The sequence below is a fragment of the Aquarana catesbeiana genome, linkage group LG02, assembly GCF_042186555.1.
Source record: "Aquarana catesbeiana isolate 2022-GZ linkage group LG02, ASM4218655v1, whole genome shotgun sequence".
In the NCBI taxonomy this organism is placed as follows: domain Eukaryota; kingdom Metazoa; phylum Chordata; class Amphibia; order Anura; family Ranidae; genus Aquarana; species Aquarana catesbeiana.
Genome location: NC_133325.1, coordinates 423,058,484 through 423,083,149, shown reverse-complemented (window position 1 = coordinate 423,083,149; position 24,666 = coordinate 423,058,484). Strand labels below are relative to the sequence as shown.

General features: G+C 41.1%; 1 protein-coding gene across 3 annotated transcripts in view; it reads right to left on the bottom strand.

Moving 5' to 3' along the window:
• NCMAP (non-compact myelin associated protein) overlaps window positions 1–24,666 on the bottom strand; it is a 111,257-nt gene that overhangs the window by 17,964 nt on the left and 68,627 nt on the right. Inside the window, exon 1 of one of the 3 annotated variants that reach the window (XM_073615474.1) lies at window positions 19,336–19,537. The exons of the other annotated variants lie outside the window; for them this stretch is intronic. The gene's annotated coding sequence lies outside the window, so the exon portion shown is untranslated. Of the gene's footprint in view, window positions 1–19,335; window positions 19,538–24,666 lie in introns of those variants that run through there. 3 annotated transcript variants of the gene reach the window in all.

The following is a 24,666-nucleotide window of genomic DNA, read 5'->3' as shown; positions in this document are numbered from 1 at the left end:
ACTTGAAGGAGCTGGAGCAGTTTTGCAAGGAGGAATGGGCAAAAATCCCAGTGGTAAGATGTGGCAAGCTCATAGAGACTTATCCAAAGCAACTTGGAGCTGTGATAGCCGCAAAAGGTGGCTCTACAAAGTATTGACTTTAGGGGGGTGAATAGTTATGCACATTGACTTTTTCTGTTAGTTTGTCCTATTTGTTGCTTGCTTCACAATAAAAAAAAAAATCTTCAAAGTTGTTGTAAATTAAATGATGCAAATCCTCAAACAATCCATGTTAATTCCAGGTTGTGAGGCAACAAAACACAAAAAATGCCAAGGGGGGGGGGGTAAATACTTTTGCAAGGCACAGTACGCTGTGTGGTTTCTTCTACCCCATGCTATATGAAAAATATACCCAGTATTCCTTCTTTAGAAAGGCCCAGGCTTACCCTATCATTGTTTTTGCTGTATCAATACGGTTACCTTCCAAATGTAAATGTCTATGGGGTTGATTTACTATAGGAGAAGATAAAGTTCAATTTGTAGAATGTTTTGTTTACTGAAAAAAAAATTGAACCGCTTTCATTTCAATCTTTAGGACATGTGCAAGCAAAAATCCCACTTTTTTAGTGTCCCTTGAATATGATTCAGTTTTAAAAAGAATGTAACATTCAGTACACCTTTAGTAACTCAACTTAACCTCCCTGACAGTTTTCCCGAGTGTGGCTCGGGGTTAAATTTCAGCACCATTAGCGGTAACCCTGAGCCACACTCGGGATTGCATTGCAGGATCCTGGTGCCATGTACTTACCTTGTCCCCGGGATCCTGCGATATCCCCCTGCTGTGTCCGTGGGCTCTGTCCTCCGCCCGAAGCCTCTGTGTGCCGGGCTCCGTTCCCTGTGAGCGTCGCGACGCAGGGGGGCAGGGCCCGGCGGCAAATTAAAAAAAGTGAAAAATCATAATACATACAGTACACTGTAATCTTACAGATTACATTACTCTTATGAAATTATTTCACATCCCTTTTGTCCCCAGTGCTTTGTCCAATGCCCTGCATGCAGTTTTATATGATATATACTGTTCTTTTTGCCTGGAAACTTGAGATTGTCCATAGCAACCAAAAAGTGTCCCTTTATGTCAAAAGTGGTTTTAGACCAGCTAGAAAACAGAATAGTTAATTAGAACACTTGCAGAATTGAGCGATAGTGAATCGTGGGGAAATTCATTTTATTATTATTATATTATTATTTTTTATAATTATTTATATTTATTATATTATAATTTATGATTTTGTGTTTCAAACTTCATCATACCTGGGATATCTACTAGACTCTTGGTGGACAGATTTCTGTGTTATTGCTAAGAATTACAGGCCTACAATATAAAACGCCAAATTTCTATGCAAAATAATTGTACCACTTTGAGACGCAAAAATCTAACATAATCATACCACCAGGAAGGCTACAGTGGAACTTTAGCAATACCAACACAATAAAATAATGTTCTTTAAAAAGAAACATACATTCCACATTAATAATTATTAGGGCTGCACCAATACCACTTTTTTAAGGCCTAGTACAAGTACCCCTACATCTCCCTTTTGAGACAGGAAAAAGGACTGAGGATACAGTTTCCCCAGTCCCTTTCTCTGCAGCCTCAGCTGCACTGAACATGAATGGACAGGAGACAGCGGCTCCTGTTCATAAACTGAAGCATTGTGAACACAGTTTACGATGCTCAGTTATAAATGGACAGAGTCAGTAAATGACATATTTACCGGCTCCTTCCTCCGCTTTCCATCCTGACAGATCCAGGACAGGGGGGGGGGGGGGAACTGGAGGAGCACAGAGGGGGACCAGAGCAGGACCTGGGGAGCCAGTGGAGGACCCAGAGGAGGACCCAGGGAGCCAGAGGAGGACCCAGGGAGCCAGAGGAGGACCCAGGGAGCCGGAGGAGGACACAGGGGACAGTCAGGACAATCAGTGCGGGCAGGTACAGGCACCGATCTCCCTGTATAGTTTTCAATAAAGCAGCTGACCGCCGCGGGGGGAGAGGAGGAGAAGCGGCTGTCAGCTGCTTTACTGAAAGCTATACATGGAGATCGGTGCTTGTAACTGCTCGCACCGATCATCTGTGAGGCTGCCCAGCTCCCCTGCTACGCTGAGGATACAGGTATCGGGTCAAGCATTGGAGCATTTGCATGAGTACAAGTACTCGTGCAAATGCTCAGTATCGGCACCAATACCGATACTAGTGTTGGCACTGATACCGATACTAGTATCAGTATCGGTACAACCCTAATAATTATGCTACCAAAATTAGTGTGTGCTTTATATTGCCTTCCAGCATTGCTCCTGTTTCTTCTTGCTGGAGGCTGCCATTTTGATTAAGCCCAGAGACCCTGAACAACAGTAAATCTTTAGGCTGTCATCAGATCGCCCTCTACAAATTCAGCACAGTGCCTAAATATAGAGAGCAACTGAGCATGTGCAGAGCAGGGTGAGACAGTGTATTACTGGATTTTAAACAGTATGGGCACTTATTTTTATTCTTTTACACATCTATAACCTCAAAAAGGGGCCAGCCTGACGTGATCTAACAGGATTTAAAGCAGAACTTCAGACATCTCAAGTTTCCCAGAAGGTGCGAGAGACTCCCGCATTTCTGCGGCGGCTCCTGCACACCCGCAAGCGCCTCCCGATCTCCCGGGATTGATCGGTGTGGCAGGGATCAGCTGTGATCACGATCTCCTTTGTATAGATTTTTAGCTGACAGCCACTTCTCCTTCTCTCCCTCCCGCGGCTGACGGCTAAAAGGCTATACAGGGAGATCGGTGATCACAGCTGTCCCTCCAGCCACACCGATCATCCCCAGCTGCTCTGTGTGCTCCTCCCCCATCCCCCTCCATGTTCTTCTCCGCCCCCCCCCTCGTCCCCCGCAACCGGCTCCCCTCCTCTCCTCTCCCGCCAACTGCAGGGGAACCAGTAATTGGACACAGTAATAGTATAAACTATGTCTGCTCAGTTTATGAATGGACAGGAGCCTCTGTCTCCTGTTCATTCATCTTTAGTGCTGAGAAAGGGACTGGGGAATTTGTGTCCTCAGTCCCCTTGTCTGTCTCAAAGGGGAGGTGTCAGGGGTCTGTTTAGACCCCTGACATATCACCAAAGCCCCCCCCCCCCCAAAAAAAAAATATAAAGAAAAATATTGTAAAGAAATTCTAAAAAATGAAAAAGTGTAAAAAAATAAAATAAACTACTGACACCACTCTCCCCTGCCCTACCAACACTGCCCACTGCCCCAACCCCCTCCCCCCAAAAAACATTGTGAGAAAAATTAAAAACAAATTAAATTGTAAAAAAATCAATTATTAAAAATAAAAAAACTACTGATACCGTCCACTGCCACCCACCCCCACCCCCTTCCCCAGAAGCACTGCGAAAAAATATTGAAAAAGTGATTTAAAAAATAATTTGCCGTAGGGGGGGGGGGGGCGTTTGCAGTCGCGAAGCCCCACCTCCCTCCAATGAGCATGCCACCTCCCTGAAATGATTTTTTGCAGGTTGAGATGTCTGGAACTTTACCTATAACAACTTGATAAAAAATAATGTTCTTTAGCAAGGAAAATACATTCCACGTTATTAATTATGCTGCCAAACGTAGTGTGTGCTGTAAATTGCCTCCAGCATAGTTTCTGTTTCTTCTTGCTGAAGGCTGCCATTTTGCTGAAGCTCAGAGCCCCTGAACAGCAGTTAGATATTTAGGCTGCCAGCAGATTGGCCTCTACAAATTTGGCACAGTGCCTAAAAATAGAAAGTAGCTGAGCACGGTCAGCGGAACAGGGTGAGACAGTGTATTACTGGATTTCTATCAGTATAGGCCATACCTCCCAAGAAGGGAACGAGGGACACCTATTAGCAAAAGTATGTAGGTATAGGACACACCCTCTGCTACACCCCCTTAAAGGAGAATTATACAAAAATATATTAGTTAAACCCACAAGTACTATTTTTACCACTACTATTCCTTTATACTGGTTGTTGAAATTTGGCCTGCAGAGCTGGAGGCTCACATATACAACACAGCCCATGGCTCTGGGCATTAGGGCTATCAGGGGCGACACACAACCAAAAACACTTTTGTTATGTTACAGCCTTATTCCAAAATTGATTAATTTAATTATTTTCCTCAAAATTCTACAAACAATACCCCAAAATGACAACGTGAACAAAGTTTGTTTGAAATCTTTGCAAATTTATTAAAAATAAAAAAAGGAAAAAATCCCATGTACATAAGTATTCACAGCCTTTGCCATGACACTCAAAATTGAGCTCAGGTGCATCAGTTTTCCACTGATCATCCTTGAGATGTTTCTACAACTTGATTGGAGTCCACCTGTGGTAAATTCAGTTGATTGGACATGATTTGGAAAGGCACACACCTGTCCGTATTAGGTCCCACAGTTAATGGTGCATGTCAGAGCACAAACCAAGCCATGAATTCCAAGGAATTGTCTGTAGAATAGGACAGGATTGTATCGAGGCACAGATCTGGGGAAGGGTACAGAAAAATTTCTGCAGCATTGAAGGTCCCAATAAGCACAGTGCCCTCCATCATTCATAAATGGAAGAAGTTTGGAACCACCAACACTGTTCCTAGAATGGGCCGCCTGGCCAAACTGAGTGATCTGGGGAGAAGGGCCTTAGTCAGGGAGGTGACCAAGAACCTGATGGTCACTCTGACGGAGCTCTAGCATTTCTCTGTGGAGAGAGGAGAACCTTCCAGAAGAACAACCATCTCTGCAGCACTCCACCAATCAGGCCTGTATGGTAGAGTGGCCAGATGAAAGCCACGCCTCAGTTAAAGGCACATGACAGCCCACCTGAAGGACCCTCAGACAATGAGGGACAAAATGCTTTGGTCTCATGAAACAAAGATTGAGCTCTTTGGCCTGAATGGCAAGCGTCATGTCTGGAGGAAACCAGGAACCGCTTATTACCTGGTCAATACCATCCCTACAGACAAGCATGGTGGTGGCAGCATCATGCTGTGGTAATAATGTTTAGCAGCAAGAACTGGAAGACTAGTCAGGATCAAGGGAAAGATGAATGCAGCAATGTACAGAGACACCGCTGATGAAAACCTGCTCCATAGCGCTCTGGACATCTTCCAACAGGACAACGACCCTAAGCACTCAGACAAGTTAACAAAGGAGTGGCTATGGGACAACTCTGTGAATGTTCTTGAGTGGTCCAGCCAGAGACCAGACTTGAACCCAATTGAACATCTCTGGAGAGATCTGAAAATGGCTGTGCACCGACCCCTTCTAATCCAACCTGATGGGGCTTGAGAGGTCCTGCAAAGAAGAATAGGAGAAACTGCCCAAAAATAGGTGTGCCAAGCTTGTAGCATCATACTCAAAAAGACTTGAGGCTGTAATTGGTGTCAAAGGTGCTTCAACAAAGTATTGAGCAAATACTTATGTATGTGATTTTTTTCGTTTTTTTATTTTTAATAAATTTGCAAAGGTTTTAAACAAACTTCTTTCATGTTGTAATTATGGGGTATTGTTTGTAGAATTTTGAGGAAAATAATGAATTTATTCCATTTTGGAATAAGGCTGTGACATAACAAAATGTGGAAAAAGTGAAGTACTGTGAATACTTTCTGAATGCAATGTATATAAAGGAATATAATTAATTTATTTACAATATTTATATGACTATTTTCGAGATATAATTACAGTTAAAAACTGGGTACATATACTGTAAACAAGATACAGATGTGTGAAAAATGTACCAATTGGAACTGTTTTTATGGCCCAGTACAACCAGAATTCTTGCTTAATTTCTGGACTGTACACTCTCTAGGTCTGATACATAAAAATTGGAGCAAATTAATAGCAGAGTTGTTTCCCACAGCAGCCAATGAGGAATTTTCCTTCATTTTCCATAAAAATCAAAAAAGATTATGGTTAGTTGATAATAGCATTTCTTCTTCTTCTTTTCAGTTTTTTATGAATTATCGCCTCGGTGTTCAATATACTTTAAACATTAAGATCTCAATTCACTAAAATTGTCATCTTTTCTTCTTGGACAACAATATAGTGAATTAATAGACAATAGCAATCAATGGCTATTCCAGAAGAAGTACAATATGAGAAAGATACGTGATAATTTTATGTTTCATTTCAGAACAAAGCAGCATTTAAGTAACAACTACTGTACTGACACTCTTTGTGTAAATTTAGCCCTATGAGCGGAATAAATAAAACTGGAGAGAAGAAAAATTTGAATAAAATTAGTTAATTACCATAGAAACCAATAACAATTCTTGCTACATTTTCCCTTTTTTTTTTCTTTTTTGTTTATATTATTTTTTGCTACACAATTTCTGTTTACAAATGAACAGAAAAGAGTTTCAAGAACAACTGACTGCTAAGCAATCTCAGGAAGACAAGAAAATGAGACCAAATCTTTACCTGCTGGTTAAAAAAAATAATATAAAATAATAAAGTAGAAGTAAACATAAAAAAAGAAATAATAAAAACTGCTAGAAAGTATAATTTTTGGTAGAAGAGACATAGAAAGTCTCCTTTGCAAAAAAAAAACAAAAAAAACTGCTTTATCTGGCTTCTAGCAGTATTTTATTTAGTCTATGCTTCCTGAGGCTCATACACAGAGCGGTGCTTACCCTAACTTACCCTAACTCATCATTGCAGACTTTGATGATCACTGAGTGCCCAATCACTAATATAAGTATAGAAACAGGACACTGGTCCACAAGAACCAGTGTTGGAACAGCAGTGGATAGATAGGACTTGTCACTGACAGAAGAGCACAAACTCACTTGTTTGCCATAATTTCCAATGCCAAGAACTACCGCACCCTCCCCTCCACCCTCCCCAACCACAGTTCAATACCGCTCAATACTGTTCAAAGAAAATTGACCCAAACCACTAGGCTTCATGTACACTGGACATTTTGGACGTTTTTACAGCAGCTGTTTTTGGCTGTAGACGTTTTTTTTTTTCTACAATCATTAAACTCTTCATCATGTTATCCTATGTGTCCATGCACACATAGGCTGTTATCAGCAGTTTTTGAGCAGTAAAAAAACCCCAAAACTAGTGGGTTCTGAGAGGCCTTATAGTTTCTCTTTAACAAAAATTCTAGCAATATTAAGACTCTGAATGCAGAGATAACTTTATCCACTAGAGGGCTACATACTCTAAAATGAGACCACCAGCTTGTACTGTTGATATACATTCAAACATAAAAAAAAAGTTATTTTCTTTTAAATGATACCATAAATCTATTTTTCACATACATATGTGAATGTAATTAATCCTAAAGTCAAATCATAAAAAAAAAAAAAATTCCTGTAAAGGAAGAGTTTGTACTTGCCTTGTCCAGCGCCTGCCGCTCATTATTATTATTATTATTATTATTATACAGGATTTATATAGTGCCAACAGTTTGTGCAGCTCTTTGCAATTTTAGGGCAGACAGTACAATTACAATACAATTCAATACAGGGGGAATCAGAGGGCCCTGCTCGTTAGAGCTTACAATCTAGGATTCATGGAAACTGTTATGCCCCGTACACACTGTCGGACTTTGTTCGGAATTTCCGACAACAAAATCCTAGGATTTTTTCCGACGGATGTTGGCTCAAACTTGTCTTGCATACACACGGCCACACAAAGTTGTCAGAAAATCCGATCATTCTGAACACAGTGACGCAAAAAAAGGAAGTCGGGACTATAAACGGGGCAGTGGCCAATAGCTTTCATTTCTTTATTTATTCTGAGCATGCGTGGCACTTTGTCCATCGGATTTGTGTACACACGATCAGAATTTTCGACAACGGATTTTGTTGTCGGAAAATTTTATAGCCTGCTCTCAAACTTTGTGTGTCGGAAAATCCGATGGAAAATGTGTGATGGAGCCTACACACGGTCGGAATTTCCGACAACAAGGTCCTATCACACATTTTCCGTCGGAATATCCGACCGTGTGTACGGGGCATTACTGTGCAGGAGAGATAGGCTACCCAGAGAATCCTTACATCCAAGACACTTCTGGAAGTGTCAGGTGCCTGTGTTCCCCCGCTGCACTCTGTGATTTCTTCTACCAGCCCCTACCAGTTGGAGGAGCTACAGACTGGGAACACAGGCATCGGACACTCCAATGTATGTTGGATTTAAAGATCTCTTTCTTTTCTAGGAGATTCTTTAGATTTTTTTTTCAGTAATAGGGTTGTTTTAATGCTGAACTCCAGGCAAAAATGTTATTGCATATTATTGATCCAGCTTGGACCAATGTGTATATGCAAAAGGTCCTACCTGTGGGACCGCTTTGAAAATGGGGAATCTGTGTAGTAGTTGCTGCTGCTACACTGATCTCTGCTGTCTTGTGGGTCCCATGCTGAGCGACTGCCCTGCTGCATGGTAACCACTTAGGCTCAAGCCCCATTCACACAACACCTTGCATTTTTCTCAATGAATACAAAGTGTTTTCTGATTGAATGAGGTAGCGAGGTGATAACACCCTGCCTCTCCACCTTTTTCAATCAGAGAACACGTTGCATGTGTGCTCTGATTGAAAAAAAAATGCACCATTTATAGTTTTTTGCTGCTTACTAAGTGAGTGACCCCCTGTGGTTGCTATGCAGCAGGACAGCTACCCGGCACTAGACCAGGGTGATGGTGGCAACTACTACAGTGGTCCTCCTCTCCTAAAGCACTCCAACAGGTAGGACGGTGGCAACTACTACAGTGGTCCTCCTCTCTTAAAGCACTCCCACAGGTAGGATGTTGGCAACTACTACAATGGTTCTCTCCTAAAGCACTCCCACAGGTAGGACCCGTGCAAACTTACATTGGTCCAAGCTAAACCAATACTATGCATACCTAGAGTTGCCACCTCATCCCTTTAAACCCGAACACATATGAATTACACAAGTTCTGAGGCTAATTTAATGCAGATAAGGCACCAAGTGAGTTTATTAACACCTTAATCAGCTAGAGAACCTGTGTAATTAATATGTGTTCGGTTTTAAAGGGATGAGGTGGCAACCCTATGCATACCTCCCAACTTTTTGAGATGGGAATGAGGGACACCTATCAGCAAAAGTATGCAGGCATAGGACACACCCCTTGCCACACCCCCTTAAAGGAGAATTATACAAAAATACAAAATTGGTCAAACTCACAAGTGTTTTTTTTTTACCACTACTATTCCTTTATATAGGCTTTTGGAATTTTCAAATGCAGCAATTTAGAAATCAGATGAAAGATTTAGCGCTGGAAAACACTTTTTTTATAGATAAGAAGTGCATTTTATATACATTTATATAGATCAGACCAAAATGAGGGACAAATGAGGAAAGAGGGGCAGAGGGACATTGCTCCAAATCAGGGACAGTCCCTCGAAATCAGGGACAGTTGGGAGCTATGACTATGCACTAAAATCCATACCTGGAGCCCAGCTTTAACTATATATAAAATATAATATAGATGTGGATAAATCTTGTTTTGAAAGGAAATCTGTTCTGAGGGACTGCCATTGTTGACCTCCTTATGAGAATGGTAGCTGCCTGATTTTCTCTGGTCTGAATCCTTTCTAAATCACAGACCCAGAATCAAAATGCAGCTTAGTGAAGTTAGAGGATAGTCAGAATTACTGATATGTGGGTCAGCAAGTGTTTACTTAACCTTTTGGATCAGCATAACAGCCAGGCAACCAGCATTTTTAAAAAAGGAAATCTTATCCAAATATCTTTTATTTTTATATAAGTATCACTCTAGAAATGCCTTTTAAAATAAGACAAGTTTCTGGTTACATTATTGTGTTATTACTCATTGTTAATAATCATTGGCAATACAGCAAACATGTCCCGCTGATGCGGTTAGTCACATGTGAATGATGATAAACCTATTGTAGTCATCTTTGTTTCATAATACCACAAACATTAACATTTGGATATGTTGCAAATGCCAAGCTAAGTTTGAATAGGTTTCTTCAATTAAACAGGCAAGAAGCAAGTGTTGTAATTAGATCTGAGTCATATATGTCAGGAGGACAGATTCTTCACTCCCTGCTATAGGCTATCCCCAGTCGTCTCTTCTTTCCTGAACAAGTCCAGAAATTACACTGGACCATTATTCTAGTACCTGCTGTCAGTTTTATATTTAAAGTGTTACTAAACCCAGGATCCTGCATTCACTATATCTGGTCTCCCACAGTACACAGATCATGGAATTGCAATAGTTTTCGTAAATATAAACTGCTATATACCTTTTCTCATTAAAAGCATATAGCAGTCTTGTGACTTCTATCAGTGTCTGGCAAAGCGCTGGTTAAAGCTTGATGGAGGAGATTTCACTCTCCTCTGTCTGTTCTATGAGGCTGCATGACCCCTGACTTTCTGTCTTGACAGTGCTGATTGACCCTGTGCTGATCACATGCACCCCCCCCCCCCCCCAAAAAAAATAAAAAACCTCTCGAGCAATACACACCAAACTGAGCATGTGCAGAGCACCTCCAAGGCTCTGTTCTATCAGCAGATGGATTAGGGAGAGTGGAAGAAGGGGAGAATCAGAGAAGACATGATCAAACAGCCTTTTTACACAATACGGAGGATTAACCCCTTAGGTTCCACAGTGAATGCTTTACTGCATATACTGTACAGACAGATTTTACTGTTGTGGGTTTAGTAACACTTAAACAGCTGGCCTCTCTGCTGAGATAACCAATAAAAAAAAATTGTATTTGAAAAAACAAAACAAAAAACAGCTGCCAAAAAACACATTTATCAATATAATTATATTGGGCTGTTGATTGTGCTTGGTTTGTCTAGTTAGAGAATTGATATTGTATTCATAATATTTTTGTCATATTCTTTGAACATACGGTGTATGAAAGTTCCAGTTCTAAGGTCTAAAACTGTTCTACACCATACACAGTGATACCCATTATTGTGGAGGCAACAAAAATGCTTTCATAGATACATCCCACTGAAAGCTGAACTACACATAAGGGAGCTATTTTACCTGCCGACAAAATTGAATTTCTATCTACCCAGTCCTGAGATTAACACAGCTCTGCCACACAGACCCTGTTTGGCAGGGCAGGAGACCTGATTATCGCAATTAGGTAATCCTTAGCTTACAGGTCTTATCCCTATCACAGCCTGTGACTGGAGAGTGAATGAAAAAGAAGTAGAGCTCATCTCTCTACACTTTTCTCCCATCAACATTCACCACCATGTGAAATGGAAGAGGTATAATATTTACTTGTCCCATTGCCATACCTCCCAACTTTCTGATATGGGAATGAGGGTTACCTATTAACCTATTAGCAAAAGTATGTAGACATAAGACACACCTCCTGCCACTCCCCCTTAAAGGAGAATTGTCAAAAAGTTTGGTTAAACATGGTGCTTTTATACCACTTCTATTCCTTTATACTGGCTATTGAAATTTATCAATGCAGCCATTTAGAATTTGGATGAAAGGTTTAGGACTGGGAAACACTTTTTGATAGATAAGTAGTGCATTTTATATACAATTATATAAATCAGACCAAAATGAGGGACAAATGAGGAGGAAAGGAGGACAGAGGGACTTTGTTTGCGAATGAGGGACAGTCTTTCGAGATCAGGGACAGTTGGCAGCTATGCACTGCCCATGCCTCTGATCTTCACTCTCTTGAAAGGCTGGGTGCGGAAACTTCAGCATCTGGCACGCTGTTGGAGCCGCAGGTTGTGGCACCACCCACCAGGTGCTACATCACTACTTTGTCCTGTAGCAATGTAGCTGGCAGGTGGAACTGTAGTCAACCTACATTTTATGGAGGCTCTCTATATATTACTGTCTGGCAACCCAGTCTTGCTTCACAGAAAGAAGAGATGACTATTGGTTGAGCTGAAGTGAGTTTTGTGAGTCTTCTGTGCAGCAGCCACCACTAAGCCAACATACCTCCCAACTGTCCCTGATTTTGAAGGACTGTCCCTGATTTGGAGCAATGTCCCTCTGTCCCTCTTTCCTCCTTATTTGTCCCTCGTTTTGGTCTGATCTATATAGATGTATATAAAATGCACTTTTTATCTATCAAAAAGTGTTTCCCAGTGCTAAACCTTTCATCTGATTTATAAATTGTTGCATTTGTAAATTCCAAAAGCCAATATGAAAGAATAGTAGTGGTAAAAAAAAGCACTTGTGGGTTTAACCAATCTTGTTTTTTTTTTTGTACAATTCTCCTTTAGGGGGGTGTGGCAAGGGGTGTGTCCTATGCTACATACTTTTGCTGATAGGTGTCCCTCATTCCCATCTCAAAAAGTTGTGAGGTATGGGCCAAGCAGTTCAAAGATATTACCCTGGCCTTCAAATAAAATCAAGCTGAAATGAAGTTCTAATTAATACTTTAGCTTCACTGTCTTCAAGGATAATGAGCAAGAATCTCAATGTGTCATTTCCAATATCCATTATTATGATTTGTAAGGCCTCATTCGCATGGGGCATTTTAATCCGTGCCCCACGCAGGGCCGTGTTTTACCAGTAAGGACATGCTTCCCATGCCGGCAGTCCCATAGCTATCAATTTGGACACAGCAGCTGCACTGACACAGGCGCTGCTCCCAGCGTATCAACATCTGTATTTTTCATTTTCGGTAAAACATGGTGGAGCAAAGGGCACAGAATAAAGTAGAACTCTAGGCTAGGCATTTTTTTCCCCATTATGGATAGCGCAAGGGAGGGTTATAACCCCTGTCAGTTTTTTTTGTTCCGTCGTCCCATTGCTGAGATTTACCTTCACTTCCTGTTCCATACCAAACAGGAAGTGAGGGGAAATCTCTCTTCAAATTAAGGTAATTCCTTGGGGACCCCCAGGTAACTAGAACTAGTGTCCCCATTGGAATATTTTCTCAGACAACCCAAATGTGGGCTTTTCTTCTACTGTCCCTTTCAATAATAATGGTAAACAGGATAAATAGGGAGGGTGAATCTCCTTAACGGGGAGCACAGACAGCAATAAAGCCTGACAAGTGTTCTAATCCCTCTGCACTTTATCTAAAAAGAAAAAGAAACATCTTTAGTTATACTTTAAATTGCCTTGTGTGAACGAGGTCTTATGCCCCGTATACACGATAGGAATTTCCGTCGGAAAAATCTTGGATGGTTTATCCGACGGAATTCCGCTCAAGCTCGGCTTGCATGCACAAGACCGTCAAGAACGCGGTGACGTACAACACTATGACGAGCCGAGAAAATGAAGTTCAATGCTTCTGAGCATGCATCGAATTGTTTCCGAGCATGCGTAGGAATTTTGAACGTCGGAATTGCTACAAATGATCGGAATTTCCGATAGGAACTTTTTTTGTCAGAAAAATAGAGAACCTGCTCTCAATCTTTTGCTGCCGGAAATTCCGCCAGCAAAAATCCGATGGAGCATACACACGGTCGGAATTTCCTACCAGAAGCTCACATCGGACTTTTGCTGGCAGAACTTCCGATCATGTGTATGGGGCATAAGTGTCCCTATCTTCTGCATTCTTAATGACTCTCATGGGCATAACGACCGCCATAGCAGACCAAATAACTCCTATACAGACAATAATATAAGGGCTGGTTCACACCAGCAGCCATGTTGTAATGCTGGTGTGCACTGTGGAGTACACATTGCCAATGCACTATTTAGTTTACTTTTTTGTCTTCTTTTTTTCTATTTTACTGGAATGTCACAAATTGGCATTCCATTCATTTTTATTCACTGCAGCATGTCGCAATGCAGTGTATTGTGTTGCTACACACTGCTGTGAAAGAAGTATTGCATATACTCGTATCCTTTTTTTCCAGCAAACACCAACGAAAAAAAAAAGTGGTATAAACTAAAGATATTGGACATAAGGCAGTCAGTCACGTCCAGCCCAACACACCTGAAGCTAATGAAGGCGTCCATATATATATATGATTTACCTATACAGCAACTTTATCCGACAAATACATTTCGGATTACATAAATATCTACTATACTATACTATACTATACTGTACTATATTATCTACTATATACTATAGATCCCAACAGGTCACTATGCTAGCATTGTATGCATTAGAGCTCATTCTGATGAGAACAGAGACCCTTCCTCCACGCTGAGCTGCTTTTTGCTGCATTTGCATCCACCTCGAAGCTGCGTGCAGGCACCCCATAGAAGTGGATGCAGACACAGCGGCTACAAAGACACAGTCACATGTACAAATTTGACATGCAGGCAGAAGTGGGTGCACAGACCCGATAACAGTGCTTTCTGATCTGTGCATCCGTTCCTACTCCATTGTGTCTATATCACTTCTATGGGCCCGCAGCTTCAAGGTGGATGCAGATGCAGCAAAAAGTGGCTCAGCGCGGAGGATGGGGCCTCTGCGTCTGTCTAAATGAGCCCTTAATGGTCATTTTTGTAGAAGAATGGCAATTCTGCTACATGCCACTGTAGCAGAATAGATTTTTTGTTGATGAATAAAACAAGGTGTGGACAATTATGTTGCTAATGTGCCCGCACGTTATTAGTTTCCCCTTTTTCATTTTTTTTCCTGTAACATACTCTGGAGAAAAGCATGTCACCAGTGGCACCATGCATTTCTGTCCAAAGGGCTTCAGGATCTACAGTATATCACCTACATTAGTAACCTACAGATCCTTAAAGCCAGGCATATAAAAGGTTTATACTCAACCTGTATTTGATATTTGCTATATTGTCAATGATCAACTGTGAAAAACTTTCAATACATTTCGATTGAGAGAAAAAAAAAAAGACCAAAAAAAAAAGTTTTCCCATGCAGTGGGGCTGGCCTGCACTGCATGGGTTAAGTGCTCGTTTTTGCTAGGGCATTGGAAAATGGCGATATACTTACCTAATCCTCCAGTCCTCTCCACACAAGACTCCCCCTGTGGCTCCTGCCCCCACCCTACGGTCTAGCGGTCTTGTGCAGTGTACTATTTCTGATGTCATCACGCCCATAGACCTGCGACGGACGCGAGGACATCAGAAACAGTCCACTGCTGGATCGTGGGGGAGCACCGTTTGCAGGTGGAATGGAGGATCGAGTGAGTATAAATTTTCTCCAATCCCCTAGACAAAAACAAGCGGTTGACCCATGCAGTACGTGCACAGCCCCAATGCATGGGACTAGCTCTCTGCTCAGGGAGCTCTGGGAACCGAGCGATTGGCGGTGTTTAATCACTCAGTTTTTAGTTCAGAGCCGGCGGGGGGACAGATGCAGCATCTGACCGATGCTGCATTCACCTAGGTAAGTACCGATATGATTTAAAAAAGAAAAAACATTCCCATACTTCTCTTTTAATTACAGAAGACTTCATGCCTGTGTAATGGAGATAAGAGTAGGAGGTTGTATTTCAAATCGAGTGGCTAGGGGTGGCAATGCTGCTCCACAGATACAGTACACTGAGTGAACATTGTCACCCTAGCTCAGGAAGTGTGTTAATGATAGAATCACCAGTTAAGAATAAAGGAAAGAAACCCTAAAAAATAAAGCTAATGCAGACACCACATCTAAGGACTGGTAAGCTGCAAAAGATTACATTTCTGTTCTTGGGTTAAAATATGTTTTAACCGCTTGCCGACCAGCCACCGTCATTATACTGCGTCAGGTTGGCAGGGCTGCGCGAATCGCCATAGGTGTACATTGGGCGCTGTAAAAAGTATAGGGGGCACGTATGCGACGCCGGAGCCGATGCGCGTGGGCGGTGGCCACAATGTCCACCAGCGACCCGCAATCACTCCTCAGAGAGCTCCAGCGTGTTCGCACAGCCCACGTGCAGGGCCCGCCAGGAAGTCGGCATTGCGCTGCGCTAATCAAAGGCAGTGAGACATTGTCCCGATGCGTGGCTGCAGAGATCGGGAAATGTCTCACCGCCTGTGATTAGCGCAGTGCCGACTTCCTGGCGGGCTGTGCACGTGAAGTGTGCGAACACGCCAGAGCTCTCTGAGGAACAGCGATCTCTCTCCTCCTCCAGTCAGTACACTGCCCCCACAGTTAGAAACACCTCCCAAGGGAACGCTTAACCCCTTAAACGCCCCCTAGTGTTAACCTCTTCCCTGCCAGTGACATTTATACAGTAATCAGTGGCTATTTTCTTAGCTCTGATCGCTGTATAAATGTCACTGGTCCCAAAAAAGTGTCAAAAGTGTCCGATCTGTCCGCTGCAATGTCGCAATCCCACTAAAGATCAAAGATCGCCGCCATTACTAGTAAAAAAATAAATAATTGAACTGTGCTAATCAGAAATTGAAATGTTATACATTGAAACATAAGTGAATGACATCCCTTATGTTTCAATGTATAACATTTCAATTTCTGATTAGCGCAGTTCAGTTATATATTTTTTGGTTTCTGTGTTTGTGTATGCCTCACAAATAGGGACTGCAGCTTTTTATTTATTATTTGGGTCTGTGAAGCACGGTAATTTTTTGTATTTTGTTTAAAAAAAATAAATAAACAATAAAATTGCCATAAATATATCCCCTATTTGTAGACGCTATAACTTTTGCGCAAACCAATCAATATACGCTCATTGGGATTTTTTTTACCAAAAATATGTAGAAGAATACATATTGGCCTAAACTGATGAAGAAATTTGTTTTTTTTTTACGTTTTTTGGGGGGATATTTATTATAGCAAAAAGTATTTTTTTTTTTTTCAAAATTGTAGCTTTTTTTGTTTATAGCGCAAAAAATAAAAACCGCAGAGGTGATCAAATATCACCAAAATAAAGCTCTATTTGTGGGAAAAAATATAATAAATTTTGTTTGGGTACGACGTCGCACGACCGTGCAATTGTCAGTTAAAGCGACGCAGTGCCGTATGGCAAAAAATGGCCTGGTCATTAAAGAGGCAAATCCTTCCGGTCCTTAAGTGGTTAAATCACAGATGACAACAGAATTTTGCTGGGAAAAAATTCAAGACACTTCTGCAATATTTGATGTTTGTAGAAAACTGCTGTGTTTATCCATCTAAAGGCACCTTCTATCATGAAAAAATGTTTTGCCAACCGCTTCCACACTTTTATAACATACAGCACAGCAAGGGAGCCCTTTGCCGGGAGAGCCCTAATAAGCCTTTCGTTTTTTTAAGGAAAGTACACTTTCACAGAACTGACTGCTGTGCTACTTGCAGGTCCATAATGCAATGCTGGCTTCTATGAATAGCTCATTATATTTGCTCAATAACATACAATGAGGCTCTGTATTAAAGCACACACCAGTCAAGAAACAGCGGCTATAAAACACTTCATATCTGAGTGTCTCTTGTACAAATATGATTTGCGGAGAGGTATTTTCTGCTTCCAATAAATAATATATAATTTCCTGAATGACACCATTACATTTTAAATTAAAAATGTTCCCATTTAAATAAATAGGTATGTTATTTTTACTATTTTATATTTGTTGTATGCATACAAAAAAGCAGATTAAGCCCTGGTTTACACCGATATGGCTTTGAAATCGCACTACTTCAGTGCGTATTCAAAACTGCACATCAGTGTGATTTGCACTGCCGATTTCATTGCGACAGAAGTCTATGCAAGTTGCAATGAAATCAGTAAAAAGTAGTGCAGGAACCTGTTTTATAATAAATTTGAATAGTTCCATTGCTGGCAGAGGGGTGCGACTTATGCGATTTGGAACTGTCAAATCGCATGACAAGTAGCACCAGTGTGAACGGGCTCTAAAAGCTGGGTTTAAAGCATATCAGTGAGGTGAAACAATATTGATTTTTTTTTTAATAGAAAAACTCACTGCAGCAGCTTCTGTTTAAATTTACAACTTTGCATGAACACTGCAGATAACTTATATCATAGCTGCAATCACAATTGTAGCTGATCTTCAGGTATGACAATTTTTACATAGTTACATTGAATAACCTTAGAATATGTATGTGCCCAACCTGTGGGTTACCCTGGAAGCTGGAAATCCCCATAGAAATTACTGCTACTACCATGATATTCACTAGCTTATGCCCAGGCACTGTTTAGGGAACATTTTGCATTTCTCAATGAAAGCAAAACTATCTTCAGGTGGACAAAATAGGAGGGCAGTGATGTCACCTTATCCAAGCACTTTGCATTAATTGAGAAAATGGAATCTGTCGGGCAGGTGGACTTCCTGAGTTCAGTAAGCAGCACGGTAGCTACAGGGGCCTGAAAGCTAGTGGAGATCACTGTAGTAGCCAGGCCTGGAAGCTAGTGAAGATCACTGTAGTAGTCGGGCCTGGAAGCTAGTGGAGATCACCTGTAGTAGCCAGGCCTGAAAGCTAGTGGAGATCACTGTAGTAGCCAGGCCTGGAAGCTAGTGAAGATCACTGTAGTAGTCAGGCCTGGAAGCTAGTGGAGATCACCTGTAGTAGCCAGGCCTGGAAGCTAGTGGAGATCACTGTAGTAGCCAGGAATGGATGCTAGTGGAGATCACTGTAGTAGCCAGGAATGGATGCTAGTGGAGATCACTGTAGTAGCCAGGAATGGATGCTAGTGGAGATCACTGTAGTAGCCAGGAATGGATGCTAGTGGAGATCACTGTAGTAGCCAGGAATGGATGCTAGTGGAGATCACTGTAGTAGCCAGGAATGGATGCTAGTGGAGATCACTGTAGTAGCCAGGAATGGATGCTAGTGGAGATCACTGTAGTAGCCAGGAATGGATGCTAGTGGAGATCACTGTAGTAGCCAGGCCTGGAAGCTAGTGGAGATCACTGTAGTTGCCGGGCCTGGAAGCTAGTGGAGATCACTGTAGTAGCCGTGTTAACTACAGTGATTTCCTGATTCCAGGGGGATCCCATGGGTATGGCACATATATACTTACAATGGTCAAAGGTGGACCAATGTAACTATATAAAAATTGCCACAACAAAGCTCCAGCTTTAAAGTAAATCTAAAGCCCAAACTTTTTTTTCATTTTGGATGGAGTAGATAATTCTTTCTGTGTCCCATTGGAGAATTTTCTTCACATTCTGTTATGGAGGCACAGCAAAAAGTAAGACTGTCCAATATAGGAGAAATCTCCTGTTAGACAGCTGTCACTGGAACAATAGTGCCCATTAAACGATTTCACTGCTACCCCTGTTATAGTAAAACTTTGAATCCCAGAGATCATACTCAAACAGTAAGAAAAACTTGACTGAGGTTCTAACCCTTCCCTAGTTTATCCAAAATGAAAAAAAACACAAAATTGGCTTTAGATACATTTTAATTTAACTGTAAATTAATTAGTGAGTGCCCTGGTATAGTGTAAGATTGTCAAAAAAAAGCTTTAATCTGTTAAAATAAACATATTGTACTCACAGAAGTTATATAAAGACACGCTTCTTAAATTATTTCCATAAGGAACATCTCATTCGTCCTTTAGGGTTTCATTCAAAGGCTGATTTCTAATATCCTGGCATTTCAAGGCAGCGCCTCTTCATTAGAGCCATCAAAGACGCTGTAATGGTAGCCATACCACTGGCAAACTCACAAGTGTGTTAATCCTTTATTTAATTGAGCTGCTATATATCCAAAACTTCCCAAGGGCAAATTGCATTGAACATTTCCTTATCGTGTAATGCATAATTTACATTCGTGATAACTTTGAGGGTGTTTTTATAAATGTAAATAATGCTGGACTAGGGGAAATTATTTCTGTGAGGCTTCCTTGTTCACGTATTGCTTGACATTGTAAAATCAGCTTGAACGTCAAATTTAAATCAGAATTCCTGTCAATTCATGTTTAGGAGCTGGACAAAATAATGAAAAAAAAAAAAGGAGATTGAATATATATATATATATATATATATACACTGTATATATGTATATTAATGTTAAACTTATATCCTTATATTAAAGTGGAAGTTAACTTCCATGCATGGCTTTTACCTATAGGTAAGCCTATAATAAGGCTTATCGATAGGTAATATAAATATCTCCTAAACGTGCCCGCTTAGTAGCTATTTAGTGTACATGCAGCCAGTGACATCACTGGCACATGCGCCCTGAAGGAATAGCCACCTGTTGTTCTTTCAGAGCCCCGTGCCGTGACCAGTTCCTCCCGCACACATGCGCGGGTGTGACGTCATGGTGACTCTGACCAGTCACAGAGCCGGAGTCCACGAATCCGGAAGCAAGACAGGTGAAGATGGAAGCGGCCTCCAGATCTGACATCTCGGTGCAGGGGGGCTTTGTTTTCAGGTAAATTTAACATAATGTGCTAGTACTAGCACATGATGCCTTTACCTTGCGGGTAAAAAAAACAAAAAAAACATCCAGCGGTTTACAACCGCTTTAAGGGAAATGTGGTGCCATCGCTGTCCTCATGTTGTCTAGTTGCCTGGCTTCATGCTTATCCAATGGCTTCAATACTTCTTGTTACTGAGAACCAGTATGCAGAAGAGCAGTTTTCACTTCACTTATTGCTTAATTGTTTAGAGACCCAAAAGTATTAAAGCCGAAGACAGCCAGACAGCTGGCATACAAGCCTATACCTTTCTATCAGTACAGGTTTGCTTTAAAGCAAATCTACACTGCGTCGGAGCACCACAAAGCAAAAAACGATTTAATTCATTATTCGTATTTAAATCAAACTCCCTCATCTATCCATGTCTCCATGCTTTAAAAGAAATCCCTTTGAAAAGCATTCCCTGGCCGTGGCCATCCTGAGTAAGGGCAGGTGATTCATGTAGCACTTACCAGTGTCGAGACAAGGTCACACCCAGTGCCCAGGGCAAACATGCCAAACTGCGCCCCACGTTCACTATGTGCAAGCTTAGGGGATCCTACGGCCAGTAGTCTCTTGCTTGTCAAAATCATTGCCACTGTCATTACTCCTGTCAGCCTTATAACAGAAGGAAGGTGCCAAGGCGTCGCCATCCCTACAGTAAACCTATGGCGCCCAGGGCAACGGCCCTTCCCACCCACCTCTTGTCTTGGCCCTGGCAGTTACTTCCTGGAATCCATCTGCCCTTAGCTCAGGCATGTAGGCGGGAGGGTGTGCTTAGCTGAGAAAGCCGCTCATCACCTTCTGAAGAGTCCTGGAATGTATAACATAATTTGCCTAGGCATATAAACTAGGAAGTAACTGAAGAAATGGATAAAAAAAAAAGTTTAAAATAAGTAAATATAATTTACCTTCCTATCTATTTACTAATGCTAGCAGTCAACGCTGATTGAGAGAGTGAAGTTCCAGTTTAAGGACCTGAAAAAAGACCACTGTTTGCTTCCATACCAGCTTCACACTTTTTTGTTATACTGTTAAATAAGAGCAACACTATGTGAAGAAGGATTCTACGCAAATATTCTAAAAGAAGAGTCTCCAGTTCCATAGAAAATGTTTACATTATAATATTCTTCCTGTATATCATTGATATGGATTCATTTCAAGGGTGACTACATGCCTCACCTCATGCACAGCTTGTCATATATGTCACACAGTTTAGATTTGCATTGCTTTTTGGAAGTCCATTGACCACACTTCTGATCAGTTTTGCAGTGTGTTGGAGTAATACCTTACATTGTAAGCACCCCTGCTAGAATTAAACGGTTTGTCTCATCTCTGTAACTGATACATTCTGCTGGAGAGCTTCTTCTTTTGAAAAACAACAGACTTACTGGCTGGATCACCAGAAAATAGAAGAAAAAAGCATAAAAAAGAAAACTATTGCAGCTGTCACATTTAATAAATGGTAAGCTGCAATATAATAAATGTTTTCTTTTGGGTTTAATACTGCTTTAGCTTACCAAAATGTTTTCACTCATGCATATGATACCCCTGCTTTATACAAGGTGTTGTGGAGTGAGTACTGACATGAGTCTGGTATTACAGGGGCATCAATATTAATGTGGCTGGGGGGGGGGGGCATTATTTAAATATGCTAGAAGTACATAGTATCCAGCCAATACTTTTATGGACTGCGTACATGCTGACTGCAGGTTGCGGCATCTATTCAGGTTAAAAATGCAGTTTGGGATTTCCTCTGGGACTCGTTATGAGGCCCTGGGTGAGAGAATTCGCTTTTTTGTTCTTTAATGTCCTTTCCCCTTCTGCTCTGGGCCTATGCCCAGTTATTCTAAGCTGTGTGTGTTCCTTTTCTGCACATTTTTGTTCTTTCCCTTTTTATTCCCTTCTCTTGCTCTGTTTCTCCCCTTTACATACTCTTTCAGTCAGTCTGGAATCTTTTCCATGCAGTTTTTTGCTGCCATTGTATATCTGATTATGTTGTTACATTTCTTACTGGGATATACCGTACTAGGCACAGGGGGTTCTCTTTCAACCCCAGTATTTTCTCATTGTATTTTCTATAAGATTGCTTCACCAAGTTTTCACTTAGGGGTGAACTCACTTTTGTTGCCAGCAGTTTAGACATTAATGGCTGTGTAAGTTATTTGAGGGGACAACAAATTTACACTGTTATACAAGCTGTACACTCACTACTTTACATTGTAGAAAAGTGTCATTTCTTCAGTGTTGTCACATGAAAAGATATCATAAAATATTTACAAAAATGTGAGGGGTGTACTCACTTTTGTGAGATACTGTACATAGTGTGTAAAGATGACTCTCGTAGGGACATCCCTGGTGTTCAGCCAACATTCCAGTCACAGCAGCAGCTTGTGGAAACCCCCTTCACAGGACAGAAGTACCACTACATTATCATATAGTACTGCACCCTTCCAGCATAAATCCTTGAGAAAAGCAGACTTAGCTTGGATAGTGCCTTACTGCCATACTGAGTGAAATGCTGATACCATACTATGGCATTGCCGAGCAATCTGCCTCTGACCCACTGTGCCATTCATGACTATTCTATTGTGTTGCCCTAATATCCACTATAGTTTAACTGGATACTCGTGCCTGCAATCGCTAACTGCAACTTGCTTTGTTAATCATATCACCCAATACAAGACTTCATATTACATCTCAGTCTGTGTGAGTGTATGTGCTCCCTTCCAACTGGGTACCCATCCCTTGGCCTTGCCTACACGTGTTTGAGGTGCCCTGCATTGCAGAAAAAATCCTGCTTGCTACATCTTTGATGCACTTTCATGAAAACGCACAATATATAGAGTTCAATGGCAATGCCCTAAAATAAAAGTAAAACGCGCTTATAACAAAGCCCACCTAAAACACACCATACAGATGTGAATTGGCCCTACCAAATTAGCGTGTGTTTTAGATTTGACTTTCATAAACTTTTATTCAAAATTCATTTCTAGCTGCTTTTTGTTAAAAAAAGAAGCCAGTGCATCATTCAACTAAACTGAATTCTAGTAAAGCTAGCCATACACATAGTTACATAGTAGGCGAGGTTTAAAAAAGACACACGTCCATCAAGTCCAACCTATGTGTGTGATTATATTTCATACATATACATTGTATATCCCTGTATGTTGCGGTCATTCAGGTGATTATCTAATAGTTTCTTGAAGCTATCAATGCTCCCTGCTGAGACCACCGCCTGTGGAAGGGAATTCCACATCCTTGCCGCTCTTACAGTAAAGAACCCTCTACGTAGTTTAAAGTTAAACCTTTTTTCTTCTAATTTTAATGAGTGGCCACGAGTCTTGTTAAACTCTCTTCTGCGAAAAAGCTTTATTTCTATTGTAGGGTCACCAGTATGGTATTTGTACATTGAAATCATATCCCCTCTCAAGCGTCTCTTCTCCAGAGAGAATAAGTTCAGCACTCACAACCTTTCTTCATAACTAATATCCTCCAGACCCTTTATTAGCTTTGTTGCCCTTCTTACTCTCTCCATTTCCAGTACATCCTTCCTGAGGACTGGTGCCCAGAACTGGACAGCATACTCCAGGTGCGGCCGGACCAGAGTCTTGTAGAGCGGGAGAATTATTGTTTTATCACCAGTAGCATTTTATTTTAAAAAATGTTGTCTTTGGAACTTCTGTTGGTTTTTCCAATGGTTTGTGGGGTCAAATTGATGTTTGTTTTCTAATGCAGTAGAGAGAAAATTCAAGGGAGAAGAATGGAATGATGAATGTGATTTTCATTGTAATTAAATGTTTACTATGTCTAGGATTCTATTCAAATAAAAGGTCTGTATGCAATTTTAAGGGCTTTCAAACAAAATTAAAGTGTTACTAAACCAAGAACCCTGTATTCTCTATACCTGGTCTCACACAGTACACAGAATGTGGAAATGCAATTATTTTAGTAAATATAAACTGCTAAATACCTTTTCTCGTCACCAGTGTATAGCAGTCTTGTGGCTTCTATCAGTGTCTGGTTAAAGCGTGTAGGAGGAGTTTTTATTCTCCTCTGACTGTCCTATGAGGCTGCAGACTTTCTGACTGAGGAAAGTCAAGACCCCTGACTTTCTGTCTGGACAGGGCTGATTGGCCCCGTGCTGATCACATGCACTCTCCCAAGAAAAAAAAAACTCTCTAGCAATGCACACCAAACTGAGCATGTGCAGAGTGACTCCAAAGTCTCTGTCTTATCAGGAGATGGATTGGGGACAGTGGAAGAAGGGGAAGATCAGAGAAGACAGGATCAAACAGCCTTTTTACACAATGTGGAGAATTAATCCCTTATGTTCCACAGTGAGTATAACAAGCATGCTTTACTGCATATACAGACACTTTAATGATGACAACAAAGAATCTTCTGACGAATGACTTTTCTAC